Source organism: Tachypleus tridentatus, chromosome 11 (assembly GCF_004210375.1).
Source record: "Tachypleus tridentatus isolate NWPU-2018 chromosome 11, ASM421037v1, whole genome shotgun sequence".
NCBI lineage: Eukaryota > Metazoa > Arthropoda > Merostomata > Xiphosura > Limulidae > Tachypleus > Tachypleus tridentatus.
Genome location: NC_134835.1, coordinates 89,676,099 through 89,694,498, shown reverse-complemented (window position 1 = coordinate 89,694,498; position 18,400 = coordinate 89,676,099). Strand labels below are relative to the sequence as shown.

At 32.9% G+C, this 18,400-nt stretch overlaps 1 long non-coding RNA gene across 4 annotated transcripts; it reads left to right on the top strand.

Moving 5' to 3' along the window:
• Positions 1-994: 994 nt before the first annotated feature.
• On the top strand, positions 995-18,019 carry LOC143232732 (uncharacterized). Of its 4 annotated transcripts, XR_013017706.1 has the most exons (6): positions 995-1,415; positions 4,784-4,927; positions 5,726-5,801; positions 7,283-7,419; positions 11,240-11,302; positions 11,756-18,019. It is a non-coding gene; the product is annotated as an uncharacterized LOC143232732 (long non-coding RNA). The 4 variants fall into 4 exon arrangements; XR_013017708.1 differs by lacking the exons at positions 11,240-11,302; positions 11,756-18,019 and adding an exon at positions 9,530-11,228; XR_013017709.1 differs by lacking the exons at positions 11,240-11,302; positions 11,756-18,019 and adding an exon at positions 9,220-9,522.
• The last annotated feature ends 381 nt before the right edge of the window (positions 18,020-18,400 follow it).

The window sequence follows — 18,400 nt, the reverse complement described above, 5'->3', positions numbered from 1 at the left end:
CAAAATTTATGACATTGAAAAATAATATGCGTATTCATTGTTATTCAAGTAAAAAATAAAATAACAAATTATTCAATTTTCAATGCTCCAACGTTCCAATGCTTATTCTGAAAATCAAGAGATAATAATAAATATGTACCTTTTGGAATATTTTTTTTTTTAGCGAATGAATGAAATATAATATAAAAGGAAAATAAGATATGTGTTGTGGTAGAAACAGGTGTATTATGGTTTTGTTTGTTTATTTTGGAATTTCGCACAAAGCTACTCGAGGGCTATCTATGCTAGCCGTCCCTAATTTAGCAGTGTAAGACTAGAGGGAAGGCAGCTAGTCATCACCACCCACCGCCAACTCTTGGGCTACTCTTTTACCAACGAATAGTGGGATTGACCGTCACATTATAACGCCCCCACGGCTGGGAGGGCGAGCATGTTTAGCGCGACGCGGGCGCGAACCCGCGACCCTCGGATTACGAGTCGCACGCCTTACGCGCTAGGCCATGCAGGGCCTGGCAGCGATGGTCAACAAGAATGTTACAATTGAAATGTTAGCTCCTCTTACTGGTAAACCTTATTTGACAAGTATAATTGTAGTGTGATATCACGTATATTACCAAAGTCTTGGAGTAATTATTCTGTTATCATTCACACACTGCTGGTACACTTGGTTAAGGCTGGACATGACTATTTGGTAGAAAGTACACTCATAGCAACGTCATTTTAATAGTGTAATAAAGATATTGCGAAAACAAAGCTGAACAGTGACGTCACACAAGCGGACTAAAATGATCGAATCCAAATTCAATTTTGAAAAATAATAGGATTTAACGAAATATTAAAATATTGTGGTTCTGCTTGTTATGAAAAAATATATCTGGATATGTTACAGTTTGTTAAAAATTAGGGATTGATAAGAATGATAATAAGTGGGCGGAAATATTTTGTGTTATAATTAACACTGATACTTTACACTTTGTTTGATACGTAAGAAGCATGCAAAAAGCAGTATTGTAGATACAAATTTTCTAAAGATATAAAGTATATTGGATTCAATACTGTAATAATTTCTTACTTTCCCAAAATATTGTATTAGTGTTTCGTATTTATGGCAAAACGACTAATGTCATCTGCTTCCATTCTTAATTTTAATCTGCTAACGAGGAGAAATGCAACCAGTCAAAAGCATACTACAATGCCATACACGTTAAGGGCTTGGCTGTCGTTCTTATAACACACTCACAGCTTAAAAGGCTGGGAATATTTTATGGTTTCGCATGGATTCTAATAAAATTACCAGCTCCGATATCCAGAGCTTTACCACAAGTCACGCACTCTAAAAAAAGAACACCAACAGGAAATAAATAAATTAAAAACAATAGAGTTTTGCAAGATGCCAAAGATGAAAAGAAAATAAGGTAATTGTATAAAAAAATAATAATTATGACGTACTTTAAAAGCTGTTGAATTAGAATTCATCTTGAAATGTCGAAATGATATCTAGTGCTAGACGAATATTTTTCTTTGTTGATTGACACGGTGATTCAGTTGATCATAAAATTGCAGTTTATTATTTTTCTGAGGACCATAGAGATATACATTCAGTAATTTTCATAAAATATTTAACATGAGCTTCATATACATTTTACCTTTTTCACAACTTAGAAACTGATATAAAAGAGTTACTACTGCTGGATAAACTCATCAGCTATTTATTACATACCAACGAGCTAAGTTTACAAATAAACCCCCCAAAAGAATAAAATAAGAGTACACTAATTGTATACTTTATTTGAAGTTCAAGACTGAGTTCCAAATTTATTCTGTGTGTGTTTTATTGTTTGACTTGCAAGAGTTGTAAATGAAGTAAATAATAAAAAAAATCTATGAGTAAAAGCAAAGGATATTATGTTATGGTTAAAGATGTTAATTTTTGTATTTAGATTTTATTCATTTCACAAAATATTCAGCCATGCCAAAGAAATGATTATGGTTGGACAGATACCAGTTGATATGAGCTGCAAGAATTTCACACTTGAAAACAACAACAACAAACTTATATAGTTATAATAGGTGGTAAAAAAGACCTCAGTTTAAAACAATAACCACAACCTTTTGATGTAATATAATTTTTACGTACTATAGAGTATATTTTCAATAACAAAGCTTAATTTACTTCCTACATTTAAGTAATATAACCATGTGTATTATTTTCTATTTTTGAATAGAAAACTGAAAACTCTAACACACAATGTATTCAACAATTGAGCTTAATGGTTAATGAGCCAGATTGTAGATCCAATGTTTCATGGTTCCCGTCACATTACCACCCAAAAAACTTCTCATTTTGTGATCATGGGTACATTATAAGAGTGATAGTCAAACCTCACTTTTCGATTAGAATAACTCACAAGTTGGGAATAAGTGGTATTAGACAACCTGCCTTCCCTCTTGCCTATCACTTCAAAAGTAAGAGCGACTAAGGTGGATATCCTTTGTGTTGCTTTGCAAGAAATTTCAATAAACAATAACAATAATTTTAACAACTGCATCTTAAGTTATTTTAAATTTAATACTTTTATGAAAGTGTAAATATTCAACTTTCAAATGTTATTTTAATATGTTAGTTGCTGTGGTACTTACAAGTGAACTGGATCATAAAAAAGTTCTGAGAACTTGCATGAAGAGTGTGCAAATAAAAAAATTGATTAAAAATAATGCATTTCAAAATGACATGTAGTTGATGTTGTATTGTTTCTCTATTTCATTTCCATTGAGTTTCTCTGGTATAAACATCAACTTTACATCTAAACTTTACTTTAGATGGTAATGATATCCTGTTCTTTCTCTCTGTCACTTTCAGTGAGTGTCACTGGTGTAAACAATAACAGTAAAAGTTCATAAATATAATAGATTTTCAGGATGGTATGTTATGCCTTATCATTATTGTTTTTCACTTTCCATGAGCTTCTGTAGTGTAAATGATATATGAGACAACAGTGAAACTTCAGAGTTGATAAGCATGGATTAAAGACAAACAAGAGAGACAAAGAACTAAATTTGTCCAGGATTATAAACAATCTAAATCTCTTTTAGACTTTGCCATGTCACACTACCTACGATGGCAGGGAAGCTCACATGAAAGAATATCGAAAACCATGAAAATTGAAATATTTCACAAGAACGTAGTTTTACTGAATATTTTCCTAACATTTTTTTCAATACAAGGTGTAGTTAGAAATTATGTATAACCTGTCAGTGTACAAATTGAGACAGAAAATAACTGTGGTTTTTATTTTAGTTGTCTTTAATCCTAACTTAACAAAAAACTCTTACCATAACAACTTGTAACAGTGGAACTGGAAGGCTCAGAAAGACAGAGCACAGTTGACCATTGCTATGGTTTTTATTATTAACAACAAAAACAAAACAGGATAGAAAAGAATAATTAGAATATGTTGACATTTTGCCATTGGTAACTTGGCTTCATCTTGATTATGTGAGGTTAATTCCTGTGAAAGTTCAGTATACTTTTAACTATTATTTTATATTTCATTTCTCTGTGTGCACATCTCTTAGTTATTACCAAACTTTATGGGATGCCTCAAGAATTTTCAACAATTTGACAATCATATATCTTTTTGTAAAGCAAAAAGCCTTCATTGGTTTTGTTGATTTTTTGTAGCATTTACAAATCTGATAGCTGGCTCTGTGAAAGTTTAATTATCAGAATACTTTTCTAAATAGATGGTAAGTTTTACTTATATAATGTCAAAGATGATGTGATTTTCTTAATTTTATTATTGGTTTGGTTTAATAGAAAATTGTTTCTTAGCAAACTGTTGATAGAGACACAGTTTTTAGGTGACTCAACTCTCAGAGCCTTTAATGTGTTGTGCATGTGTAACAATCTCAAGAACTGCTATAAAGCCAATTCTCATGCATGAAATCAACTTTAGGCTGTCATTATAGCTCAAAAAGTTCAGAAATAATGTTGGATTTATTAAAATATATACATAATAGCCTGCATATTAATAATCTTATGATGCATATTAATCTGTTAAGCAGAAGAAAAAAAAAGCAGATGGGAAATAAAAGTTTGGTCAGAAAAAGTTAAATGCAAAGTTAATCATGGTGGGAGTGAAAGGTCTAATGGTTGTTATATTAAAATGAGTGAACTATTCTTGGATAGTGTGGCAATAGAAATAGAGAAAAATACTTTGGCTTGTCAACTGAATTCTAAAGTAATTTAATAGGCTGAAGTGGACTTTTGACAGGAGAAATAGAACTGTGTAGGGTTTAGGTATAAATATGACTTTCATAGTGTAAGAAACTTTTGAACATACCTTTAACTTTATGCATATATATATACTATTTTGAAAACAAATGGAGTGTGTGCTGTTCATTTATTTTTTTAATTTATCATTAACAAGTCACAGACATCTACTGTAGAAAAATCCTTAGTCCAATACACCTATATATTTACATTACTATATATATATATAAACTAATAAGTAAGTAACTGAAAATTTGTTAATTTTTTAATATTTTTAAATCACCAAGCATATATTCTAATTATAAAAAACAACAGGATATTTGGGAAATAGTTCTTCACTAACAGGATAAAATTACATGCTTAGATGAAGTGCTGTAACTACTTCATTTGCACATCTAAGTGACTTCATTAGTTGTTATTCACATCACATACTTAAACTCAGTTGTATAACTACTTTATGTGCATATTTAGGTGTTTTTATGAGTTGTTATTTACATTATGTGCTGTAAGGCCATAAGAAGTGTGAACAAGTGGCTGAATGAGTAAACTCAAAGAAAGAGACAGAAAATTATGTAAGAAACAAGAAAACCTTGAGAATCATAGAAAATTTAAACTTGGTTTTAGGATGGAGAGGAAAACGTCTACAGCAAATCAGTAAGTGTGGTGTTCACCAATGAGATTTCTTAGAACTGTGAAGAAATTTAAGTTGAAATTTTTTACATTTTTCTTTGTGAATTACATCAAGTGAATGTAACAAAATTCTAAAACACATCTGACAGAAAATTGTTAAAATAGAATTACTATTATTACTTTTAGTTATATTTGGAAATTTTATATACTGGTAAGTACACTTCTAAATGCATGTGTCTGGGGAATTATTTACTAGAAATAATTTATTTTGGTATGATGATAAGTTATTTATTGAGTCATTATATACAAATAATTTTATGTTTAGTCTTACAAAAAATATTCTCATTTCACAGCTGTTTTTTTTCTTTGCTGTGTTATTGTGTTTTGTAAAAAATGAGGATTTTATAAACTGTCAAAGATTAAGCTGACTTGCATATAAGTAAGGTAAAAAAATGAATATAGTAGTGGACTGTTATAGGTAAAAAGTAAAATGAAAATAAAATGTTATAAGATTTTGTGCTTAAGAAAAGTGTATACGATATGTAGTGTTTTGCTAATAACTATAGAGTTAGATTATCTTTGTAAAGATAGTTATTTTGTGAAATGTACACTTACATGGTGCTCTTTAGATATTTTAAACATGATTACCATGTAACAAACTATCAAGTACTATTAAAATAAGTTACAATTGATATTTCATGCCTTCTTCTGCACAACTACTTAAATTATATAAGGATAATATATTGCATTTCTTTAATTTTTTTTATTTGAACTTGATAATATATATATGTATATATATATATTTCATTTTACATTACTCAGATAATTGATTCAAATACTAAAATTTCAAGAACCAATTGCTGTGGATTTATGACTATGGCAACCAGTTATGATTTGTGTAAGTATATAAACACTTTCATATAACAGATTTATGGAGAAACTGTTAAAATTATCTATGGAGAAGGTAATAAATATTTATTGTTCAGATAGCTGCATTTTCATTTCAGGTGGATTCTTGCATAACACTGTTGTAAGCTATATCTTCAATGTTATAATTTAGTTTATTGTTAGAGGGAGTTGTTAACTATGATGATGTAATAACTGAAAACCTTTGTCTTATATCTAGAGAAGAGGGTATGTTAATTATAAATATGAATAATCAAGTAGTGATTAAGTTAACAGGAATTCTGTGAGATATTTAATGAAAAGTTATTTAATAATGATTGAGAATGCAGTGATGTGTTTAACAAAAAAATGTCATGGATATGAATTTGGTGGAGTGTTTAATACAAGACTTAAGTTCAGCATTAGAAAAGGTATTCAAGAAGAATGCTCATCTATGTTCAGTTATTCCATCAATTAGCAGTGGAAATCTGCAAGTGATTTATTGTTGTAAGTTAGGAATAGTTCTATTAGTGGAAAATTATGTTGTTAAATTGTTTGTTCACTTAGGCTTATAACTTCTCATAATGAACATAGCCTCTTGGAATGTTATTCTTTGCTGTTATATGGACTGAATTTTGCAATATTTTCACCAAATAATTCAAAAGAGTCTACCCCATGATAGAAAAGGTTAAAACAATAAGTTTAGATTTGGGTTTGTATTAAAAACTAAATGTTAAGTTAGGATAGCCTGTATGTCAGAATGATGACTGGTTGATGTTATTTTAATAAAGTGTAAAAGTACAAGCTGAAAATTGTATGTAGCATATAAGTATGTATATGTATAATAACAATAGAAATACAACAAAGTTTTTATGTTTTTCATTTCTTAATACTATGTATTAAAACAGTAATTAGCATTTAATTAAAAATGGTTTGTTTGTTTTAAGATATTCTTATAAAACTACTGAAGAGCTCTTTGCATTAGTTAGCATCCTTGATTTTGAACTGATAAGTCTAGAGAGAAGGCAGTTAGTTGTTAGCATCTATTGACAACTGTTGTCTGATTAAATAATTGGATTTAACTGTCATCCATGTAATAGATTTGCAGTCTTAAATATGTATCACAATTTGCGTTTGTTCAAACAGGATCCAAATGATGGACTTGCAGATCAATTGTCTGAAATGTGACAACTGGGCCATGTTTGGCTAGGATTTATAATGTTTCATAATTGATGTTTATTAAGGTATATAATAACTAGCATTAGATTAATTTTATTATTAACTGATATTAAACAAGTGGATCCTATGCAAAACATCCCTGAATGAGATTATTGTACTTGAATGTAGGAAAAAAATGGTTTTAATGATTTAAAGTTTAGTAAATATGTATAGAATCAACTTTTATTTTTTAGTAAATTTTGTCAGATAGCTTTAATGTAAATTTGAAAGATCATTTTAAATATATTTTTTGTTATCATTGTGATTTTTATACAGACAAAACATGAATGTGTTGGTTGTTTAAAAAGAGCTGTTGTAAAACTAAAGATTGGAGCTGTGAAAAAATGTAATGACCATGGATACAAGGAATAGTAAAACTGCTACATCCACAGTGATGTAGGAAGCTGATGAAGGTGGGTTTGGTGTTTGGTTAAAAATATTTTGAAGTGATTTATAATTTTTATTATTTTTTCATTACTTTCAAAACATTTTGAAAGTATTTTTACCAATTGAACTTTATTTGTATTGTTTTGAATTTAAAGTGTTATTACAGTCTAAATAAAATACTGCTATAACTAGGGTCAAACAAAAAATAATTTATTAAAATATAAGAAAATAAGTCAAAAATTAAAATTTCAAATAATTAGAATACAGATTTTATGACTTAGCAACAAAAACAATTAGTAAACCCATTTTGTGTCATAAAGAACATAGTGCTTGGATTTATTTACAGTCTCTGTAACTATAGGAGAATCATCTGATAACTGACAAGTTTGTAAAGTGGAGCAAACATGCTTATACTGATTACATGTAACTTATTAAGTAATCAAATGTTCTTGAATAATGACAATGCCAAAAAGTTTAGGTGATAAATTTCTGACATCCAGATCTGCAGATTCTTGTGAATCAGTAGAATGTCCAGATAGAGTATCTAGTAATTGGTTCGTTTTTCCCTTTTCTGTGAAGTATTTCATATGTTAAGTTCTTTTAACTTTAACAATTAATGCATTAGGCTACCAGTTAACTTCTGAGCTTTCTGTAACTATTTCAAGGGAGCATGCTCAATATTTCTCTAAATTCTTCTCCACCTAGATGAATTTTAAACTTTTCTACAGCCAGACATTCTATCTCTGTAGCAGTAAAATTTGTTTCTGCAGAGTTCTACTAGTATACGCATTTAACTGTGTTATGTATATTTTCTTTTATTTCTGGTAAAATTTAAATTATGTTTGTAAAAATGATGGCTTTAAAAGCATTTGTAATGTATGTACAGGTTTCATCCCCATTCTGTTTCTATGAAGTTTTTTTTATCCTTTTCCTGTTCAAACACTAAGTAATGAACTTGCTGTTAATACATATATAGATTTTGTGTCTTTTATTTGGTTTCAACTAATTATCTTTTCCTTGTTTTTTTTACTTTGCTTTCTTGTAAATACATTTTCAGTAAATGAGTATGTTTCAATTTGTAATTTAGTTTAACATTAAAAAAAATTAGATTGAAAAATAGAGATCCAGTTCAGTCATACTTAATCTACTCTCTCTTTTCACAAAAAATGTTTTGTGTAATAAATTTAACGCTTGTTTTGTTTTTTTATGCTAACTCTGAATTTAAAAATTTTGTTTACTAGCAAGCTTTTCCTTGTGAACAAATTATTGTATAATTTGGAATTCAGTAAAGTTTTATTTGAAAATAGGAGCTTGAAACATTTATTCTGTGTTTTATAATAGAGGTTTCCAAACTATGGTCTATGATCTTTCTTCAAGTAGTCCCCTGAAAGGTTTTATAATTATGAAAAGGAAGAGTTTGTAGATCTTGGAATGAACTCAATGCTGTAGACCTTAAAAATTCAGCTGTACATGTAGGAGCAATATGTATAAAATAAGTAGAAAAATTTAATAAAACCATTTTATATGACTTGTAAGTTAAAACTGGAAAATGTATTCTTTATTTAGGAGTTGTTGTAAGTTATAAATAATGATCAGACTGCTGTTTCTTCTGTGGAAGATGAACACTTGTTGGATCTTTCTTGGAAATCAAACATCAAGATCAGAGTTTAAAAGAGAACTGCTGTCAGAGTTTTGAATTCAGTGAAGTGTATGGTATTCAGAACTTGAAGACAGACAAGTTCCTTTTGGTTATGGTATTTGCAAGACACTCTATTGTATTATTTATTATAAACATAAACATACATACATATACAGACTCATTTCAGTATTTGGACTTTACATCTTGTCATCCAAGACACACAGAGACTAACATTCCTTTCAAAATGGCCTGGCACATTTATATGCAAAAACGGCTCGTTTAGGTTGAGAAAATATTTTACATAGAAGAGCGAACAACATTTCGATCTTCTTCGGTCATCGTCAGGTTCACAAAGAAAGAGGTAAACTTATTGGTTTATTTTGGGTTTAAGTTGTTGTATAAGTAAGGCTTCTTTAATTTTGCATTTGTTTATGTTTGTTCCTTTATTTAGTATTTTAGTGTTTTCTATGGTTATGTTGTGTTTATTTGACTTGCAGTGTTCGAAAACGTGTACCATATGTACCAAATATGTACCATAGTCTCAGATCCCAAAATAAAAGAAGAAAGATTGCAAGAATTGTTAGTTGCCTTCAACAAAGAAACTACCCAATAACTTTATTTCAGATGGGAATAGATCGGGCCAAAAATAAACCAGTGGAAACCCTGAGGACAGTTAAACAAAGAGAAAACAATGACAAAAAAATTACATTTGTACAAACACAAAATCTAAATAATCCAGATATTTACAAAATAATCCAAGCATCAATGGAAATACTCCATGGATCAGAAAAATAAAGTCTACAAAATCTGGCTAATGCAACTTGGGTTAAAAGCCAGAGATAAGCCCTTAATTTGAAAAGAATTCTTACAAATTCAGAGTTTAAGCAGTCAACCAAGGAAAACGGGGCCAAACAATGTGGTCACCCACATTTTTAAACATGTGAAGTCATTCAGGAAAGCAAAGACTTTAAATTCAGAAGTTCAGGAGAAACTTTTCATATCAACACCGAGATGGACTGTATATCAAAAAATTTAATATACTGTATAAAATGTGCAGATTGTGGATCAGATTATATTGGGCAGACCAGGGACCAATAAAAGAATAGAATGACTATCCACAGACAACAGATAAATCACCCAGAATTGCAACAAATCAGACTGAGTAAACATTTAGACCAATGTATGAAGGAAAAACACCCAAAATTCAGTGTGATACCTTTCTATAAGGTTGGAAAAGACTGTGAGCAAACCAGAAAAACTATGGAGAAACATTTTATCCATAAATATAAGCTGGAATTAAATGAAATTCCTCTAAAATAGTGGTATGAATAATTTTATGAATGAAAATTTTACAAATCACGTGACTTTGACGTTCTTATCAACAGTTGAATATAGTAACGTTTTGTATTTTCCTGCCATTTTATAATGCAGTGTGATCAGTGAAGCATGAAACATGTAACTGCAAATAAATGACCTTAATATCATCATGTGAAGCTTTAATTTCTGTATCAAGTTTGTAATTAGTTCATTTTTACTTTTCGTACATATATATATATATACACACACACACACACATATGTACTGTTTAATTTTCTATTAGCAGAGGTACCCTAGCAATGCCATGTTTAAATATGATGTGGTATACTCTTCTTCACTGATTTTGACCCGTAGCACACAAACATTACATCTAATACAAAGGTATTCACATTACGAGTTGAATTAGATGTCATTTTTGTTTGATATTGATCTATTAGCAATTAACTTCTTTGCACAGTTTAATGCTCACTCATAGTAATGAAGTGGTACAATGAAAATGGTTGCCAATTTCAAATTATTTGTACAATTGCTAATCCATTTAAGCTAGATCTTTGAGACAATAAACACATCTGCACACAGAAAGGTATATTCACTTTGTGTCTGCCGTAGAGTTTGTGCTTTCTTTAAGTGTTTTATTTTAATTTTTCCATATTTTTTTATTAATTTTTTAAAAATAAGTTTACTCTTTATTATATAATAGTAATATTTGTTATTCCAGAGTGGTATTATTTTTTCTTTCTGTCTAGTTACAGAACTTGTTACTTCATTACAAAAACTTTTTCTTTGTTTCTGCCAACACAGCTGTGTTTGGTTATTGACTTTGAATTATGAATTCTATGTTACCATTTTGGAAATTATATGTCCTATTCATACATTTATCCTGGCTTCAGGTTATGGAGCTCCATGAGAAGATTTTTAGCTTTACTTTGTTGGGAGATTGATCATCCAAGGAGGTAATATTCACTGGGCCTTGCCCATAGTTTTGGGGAACCATGTATTTTGAATACTTTTAATATTATTAATTATAGTTATTTGAGATTTTATAAGTTTCACTAATTTAGTCAATATTCAAATATAGACCTGCTCAGGTTAGAAATTAGGCATATTTCTATTCTTTTTCTTATACCACTGATACTAAGGTTTCTTGTCATTTTAGGATTATTGGTAATTTGTCTGACTGAGATATTAATCATTCATTTAACTATACTGTTTTTCTCCCATAAATCACATCTTATACATAGATTATTGTTCATACACTTATTTCATTTTGTAAATTCACATTCATTTCATTTTAGTTATTATACTTATTGTTAGGTTAAGATTTTTATTTTAGAGCTTAATAATATCCTTTGCCTTGCACTGTTCAATTAGGCTTAACAATGTCTGTTTTTTTTTGTTTTTTTTAGTTTACCCCTCAATGTGGATTCCTGTACGTGGTGACGAGACCTCCCAGAGAAGGTTCTGTACTTTTAATTTACCTCCTCTGTGATCTAAATATTTATCTGCATGTTTGCTGTGCATGGTGACCTGTGAATGGGAGGAGAGGATCCTGGTGGTTGAGGAATCCAACTCCAACACACCACTTTGGCCTTGAGTCTCACCCCCCAAGATCCAAGATCAGTAGGCTAGTCCATTTGGGCCATGGTCAACTGAGTGGCAGCGTAGGACATCCACAATGGGTGTTCGGGTATAGTGCTCATGAAACCTTGGCGTCGCTGCAAGTGACCTTATATGGCACTGTAGTTCGTCCCCTCGTAGGGCTCCATGGTGGGTGGGATCAGTGGCCACCGAAATATTCTTTTTTTTTTATTATGAATACCTCTCAGAAACAAAAATAAACAAGCATAATAGCATAGAAGAAAATCCGACTACTGGCAAATGACCACGCATTGATGACTCTGTACAGTCAAACTCACAACTTGAATCTGACCCACGATTTTTAATTATAGATTCTTCAACTGAAAAACTCTTAGGGCAGATTTCTCACTTTTTTTATTCAGGTGGGTTTGGAAGGGCTTGCTGGCTCTCCTAAATCGGTAATAAAGCAACGGTCTGGGGACACTTTAGTGGAAACATCTTCATTACAACATTCCAAACTCCTCTTGAAATCAAAGGTCATTGGGGATATATCCATTGTGGTTACTCCTCATTCTACTTCGAATTTTTTCAGAGGAGTTATAGTTGAGAGGGATTTAAAGACCATTTCTGAGTAAGAGATCCTCGCAGGTTTTGCCAGCCAAGGTGTTACAGCCGTGCATCTAATTTTTACTCGTAAAGACGGGATTATGGAGCCGACAAATGTTCTGAGATTAACATTTACAACATCACGTCCTCCCACCACAATCAAGGCAGGATATCCGAATTTTAAGGTACGATCTTATATTCTTAACCTTGTTATATGTTTCATTTCTCAATGATTTGGTCATTCGAAAACATCTTGCCGTGGTTCCTTGACATATGCCCATTTTGGTGGTAAAGAACATGATGCTTTTGAATGCCAACTAGAACTGCATTGTATCAACTGTAATTGTCCACATCCTTCCTATTTTACTCCTTGCCCTAAATGGGTAGAAGAGAAAGAAGTATAACGTCTAAAGACAGTTCACAATATTATTTACCCAGAGGCTCGGAAATTACTATTCCCAATTCCATCTCGGATTTATGCTGCTGTAATTCATTTCATTACTTACCCAGAGGCTCGTAAATTACTATTCCCAATTCCATCTCGGACTTATGCTGCTGTAATCCATTTTATTACTACAGTAGGAGTCCAGGCAGACCTTTCCGTGTGTCCTACAGAATCCTTAACAGCATATCTTAAGCTAGTACCCTCCAAAATGAAAAAAGTTAATGAATCAGTATCTAGTTCTATATCTGTCCCTACCACATCTTCAAGCTATTGCCCAACTTTACCATGTTCAAGCTCAGATGTTTCCATGGGGTCTTCCTCTCTTGACATCCCAAAAATTAAACAAACCATTCGTTCATGTCCTCAATCACTGGAATGTATACGTACTACAAACACAGACGTGCCTACTTGATTAAAAGCAGGATCAATAGAAGTTGACAGACCCGCATCCAGTAGAGGAAAAAAAGTGCAGTCGCAAGCAGAAGGTCTCTTTGCTATATTCACCTCCAAAATAAATAAACATGGCCACGTTAATCCAATGGAACTGTCAAGGTTTTCAATCCCATTGTGAATGACATCAAGTATTTGATTGACTTTTATCATTCCAAATGCCTTTCTTTGCAGAAAACATTTTTAAAACCTACTATACAATTACAATTCGACAATACTCCTTTTACCAAAATGACAGGTCATATGTAGGACAAGGACATAGGGGAGTAGCACTGCTTGTTGATCAGCATGTACCCACCCACTCCTTGTCATTGAATACGCTCTTGGAGGCTGTAGCCATCCGTATCTCCTTGGATTGTACCATCACTATTTGCTCTCTGTACCTTACCCTTGGAAAAAATATAATCAATCAGACCTTGATGCCCTTTTTAATTTTGGGGGATCTTAATGGGCATAATCCCCTCTGGGGTGGTTCTAGTATTGATGTCAGGGGTCGTGCTATAGAGCATATGCTCTTGAATCACAATCTGTCTCTCTTCAGTACTGGATCTTACACTTATTTTCATACACCCAGTCAGTAAATGTACTGCTATCGATCTTTCTATCTGCTCCCCTTCGCTTTTCACTTGCTTTTCTTGGGAGGTTGACATCAATCCACGGGATAGTGATCATTTTCCTATCATATTAAGAGAGATTGGCCGTAGTCAGTGCCACCCAACCCATGTGCCTTGGTGGAAGTTGGACCAGGCCAACTGGCCCTCTTTCATTGCTCTCTCAAAACTTGATCCTGCCATCATATGTAAATCATTGATAGATGATTGTGTAGCAGCAATAACTAACTGTATTTTCCAAGCAGCTGCTCAGTGCATCCCCAAAACCACGACATCTTTCCCACAGCATCCATACCCGTGGTGAAATTTTGCTTGTTATATAACACAAAAAGCTCAGAAACGTGCGTGGGATAAATTTCGTAGCTACCCCATGGTTTCAAACTGGATTGCCTTTCAGCAAGCCCATGCACATGCTTGGCGAGTTAGATGTCAAAGCCAGAATGAATCTTGGATTAAATACACCTTCAGCATTTCTTTAACCACCAGTTAAAAAGTCATATGTGACAAGATCCGGAAGTTGAGTAGACGGTATACTTCTGCCCCTCTCTCTATCTTAATATTCAATAGCCATGAAGTTGCTGATGCTCAGAACATTGCCAATATTCTTGGTGAATGTTTCTCTTATGTATCTAGCTCTTCAAACTCATCCCCTTCCTTCTTAGCTATTAAAACACGAGTTGAACATCTGCTTCTTTCCTTTTCAACCAATCATTCCTGTGACTACAATCGCCCTCTTACACTGGTGGAACTCAAACTTGTGTTTTATCTATCTGGCAATGCATCAGTTGGACCTGATGATGTACATTATGAGATGCTATACCACCTTTTTCTGCCTATTTTACTATTCTCCTGGCTGTCTTTAACCAGATATGACAGGAGAATGTATTTCCTGATGCTTAGTGCCAGGCTATTGTTCTCGCTATTCTTAAACCTGGGAAGGATCCAAAGATTCCTTTGAATTATCGTCCAATTTCTTTGACAAGTAGTCTCAGTAAGATCTTAGAGAGGATGATTAATGTTGTTCTTGTTTGGTTCCTTGAATTAAACAACTTTCTCTCACCCGCTCAGTATGGGTTCCAAAGACAACGCTCCACGATAGACTACTTAATTCACCTTGAAACATCAGTCAGGGAAGCCTTTTGAAGCGACAACATCTTGTTTCTATTTTTTTTTATTTAGAGAAAACGTATGATACAACATGGAGATATGGCATCTTACGAGACCTTCACTCGTATGGATTGCGTGGCAATTTGCCACTTTTTATTAAGCATTTTTTAATGAGCCACCGATTCCAGATCCGTGTGGGCTCAACACTTTCCCATTTTCTTCCCACAGAAACTTGGAGGTTCTCAGGGTTGTGTTCTGAGTGTCACACTTTTCATTATAAAGATTAATGCCATCAGTGAACAGCTACCCCTACAGTTGCAAATGGTCTTTTCGTTGATGACTTTCACATCTCGTGTCGGTCATCAAACATGACTAAAACTGCAATCAATTATATACTTAAGTGGACCACAGCAAATGGTTTTCAACTTTTTCTGTCTAAAACTGTTTGTGTCCATTTCTGCTCCCAACAGGGTATTCATCCAAATCTAGAACTTCGTATTGATGATGCTGTACTTCCTGTCGTCCCTGAGGCAAAGTTCTTAGGTCTTATATTTTACTGTAAATTAAACTTTATCTCCCATATCAAGCAACTTCGTGTCAAATGTATAAGACAACTGAACATCCTCCATGTCCTCTCTTCCTCCTCTTGGGGAGTGGATCGATACTCCATGCTTAAAACTTATCGTGCCCTTTATCTGATCTAAACATGACTATGGATCTTTGGTTTATGGTTCTGCCAGAACCTCAGAACTGAAAATGTTGGATCCTATCCACCATTAAGGGCTTTGGCTTTGCACTGGGCCCTTTTGTACTTCTCCAGCCCAAAGCTTGTATGTGGAGACCCATGAACCCCCTTCATGGGACAGTTTGCAACTGTCTCTTATGTATACTTCCAAACTTCATCCTTTACCACAGCATCCTGCTTGGGGTTATGTTTTCCATCCTCAGTGCGCCACACTTTTTTATAATAGAAAACCTGCCATTGTTCCTTTTAGCCTTTGAATCCCGGCACAATCAGAAAAAATGGATTTATCTTTGAATAGCATAGCAGTATCCACAGATCGGCCTCTTCCACAATGGATAATTACTATCCCCAACTGTGACCTATTTTTGAGTCATCTGAGGAAGGCAGATACTCCTGATTGGAAATATCACTCTTTATTTGCTGAACATCTTTCAAACGATCCATCCATTCTCATATATACAGATGGTTCAAAATCAGGTGACTCCGTAGGCTCTACCATGGTTTGTTACAGTTCGGTTGTAGCACACAGAATTCTTTCTACAGTTTCTGTATTCACTGCTGAATTGTATGCCATTTCTCTTGCCCTGAATCATATTAAAACTATGCAATATACGAATTGTACGATCTATACCAACTCACTCAGTTGTCTATTGGCCCTGACATCATTCCATGTTAGTTACCATCCTATTTTTATCAATATCCAAAACAAACTGGTCCATCTCTGTCTATCATCTATCTCTGTCCAGTTTGTTTTTTTTGGATAACAGGTCACGTTGGTGTTCGTGGAAATGAGCTAGCTGACATAGCGGCAAAGTCCGTCTGCTCTGGCTCTATCACCACCATACCTGTTCCATACATGGACTATGGTCTAGTTATCAAAACCCGACTATACACCAGTTGGCAGTCAACCTGGAGTGAGCAACAAAATAATAAGCTTTTTCAAATCAAGCCTTCTTTAGCTCTATGGCCATCTTGTTTCTGTAAAGATCGAAGGGAGGAAGTTATTTTGGCTAGGCTACACATTGGTCACAGTTTTTTAACTTGCCACTTCCTTTTATCTGGTACTGATGCGCCAATGTGTGGTCTGTGTTGCACTCAGGTAACAATCGTACACATTTTATTATCATGCCATCGTTACAACCAAGAACGACGACGTCATTTTAAACATATTTTTAAGGTAGGTTTGCTCTTTACATTAACTAATGTCATAGGTGATATTGCTTGGGTTGCTTCAACATTTACCTGTTGAATTCATGTCCCACAATTTCCTTCCTTTACCTCACTGCTTTGTCTGTAATTTTTTTCTTTCATTCCTGACCCATTGAGTTTGTGATTCAATTGGTCTATTATTTCTTGTATCCTTCTTCCCATCATTGATTCTTTCTATTTTCTCTGAATATTCAAACTGCCATTTGATAGAGGTACTTCATCTGTCGAGCACTGTGAGTACTACTCATAGGTTCCCTTCCCATTCTTTATTTTGGGTAGCTGTGTTTTCCTTGTCAGAGTACCATCATCTACCTGTTACCATCATTCATTTTTTTATGAGACTGTGACTGGGTAAGTTACCTTTTTTGTTACGAATCATGCTCTGTGATGAGTAGTGCCTGTCCAGATATACTTAAGTTAGTAAAAACCGCATGGTAAGGCCACCGTAAGTTAACCATTATAGTTTCATGGCCATTTTATGCACACTGTGAAGATGAAATGCTCCACAAGATTGCTTGTAGATTTATCCTTGCGATAGGTTTGCTTGTTAAGTTTACCCATCCTGAACTGTACTCAACCATGGACTATCTGGTAAAGCATAAGGGGACAGCTGTCTACCATGCCATATCCTGTATTGAATAAATTGGTATGGTTTGCTTTTCAAAATAGGATTCTGTGGTCATCCTGATAATGAAAAGTCTATTCAGTTTAGTTGAGTGCAAAAATGCCTCTGGATACACTGTCGATTTCCCTTTCCTGATTTTTGTGTATCTGAACATTTATGTCCATCTAGTTTGGCAATTGTGAATTGCTAAATAAATTTTAAAATTAAATTAACATAGTGAAAGCATCTTGAATTGTATTATATTCCGATTGTACACTATTTTAAGTCTTTACAGAAATAAAGTATATTGCTCAATTTTGATGTTTAACTTATTCATTGAATATATACATCTAAATTTTTTTTTTGCATGTGAAAAGTACTCATTTGAAGGAAAGGAGTAATCAAAATCTAGACTTAAAAATTCTGTGAATATTGCAGAGATAAAGAAACTCAAGTATTTTCATAAATGCATAAAAAATGTTCCACAATTTGCAGAATATGGAAGCGTGAAACAAACAACCAGAAAGTAGCATTATCTGCTGAAATAAAAATATTTTTGTCATCTGAATGCATTTCGAAATTTCAGTACTCAAAGAATTAGAATTTGCTAATTTTTATTGTTGTGCATAATCAACTGATTATGAAAATAAATTGGCCAATGTTAATTAAATCAGGTTTACAGTTAAAACTAAAACC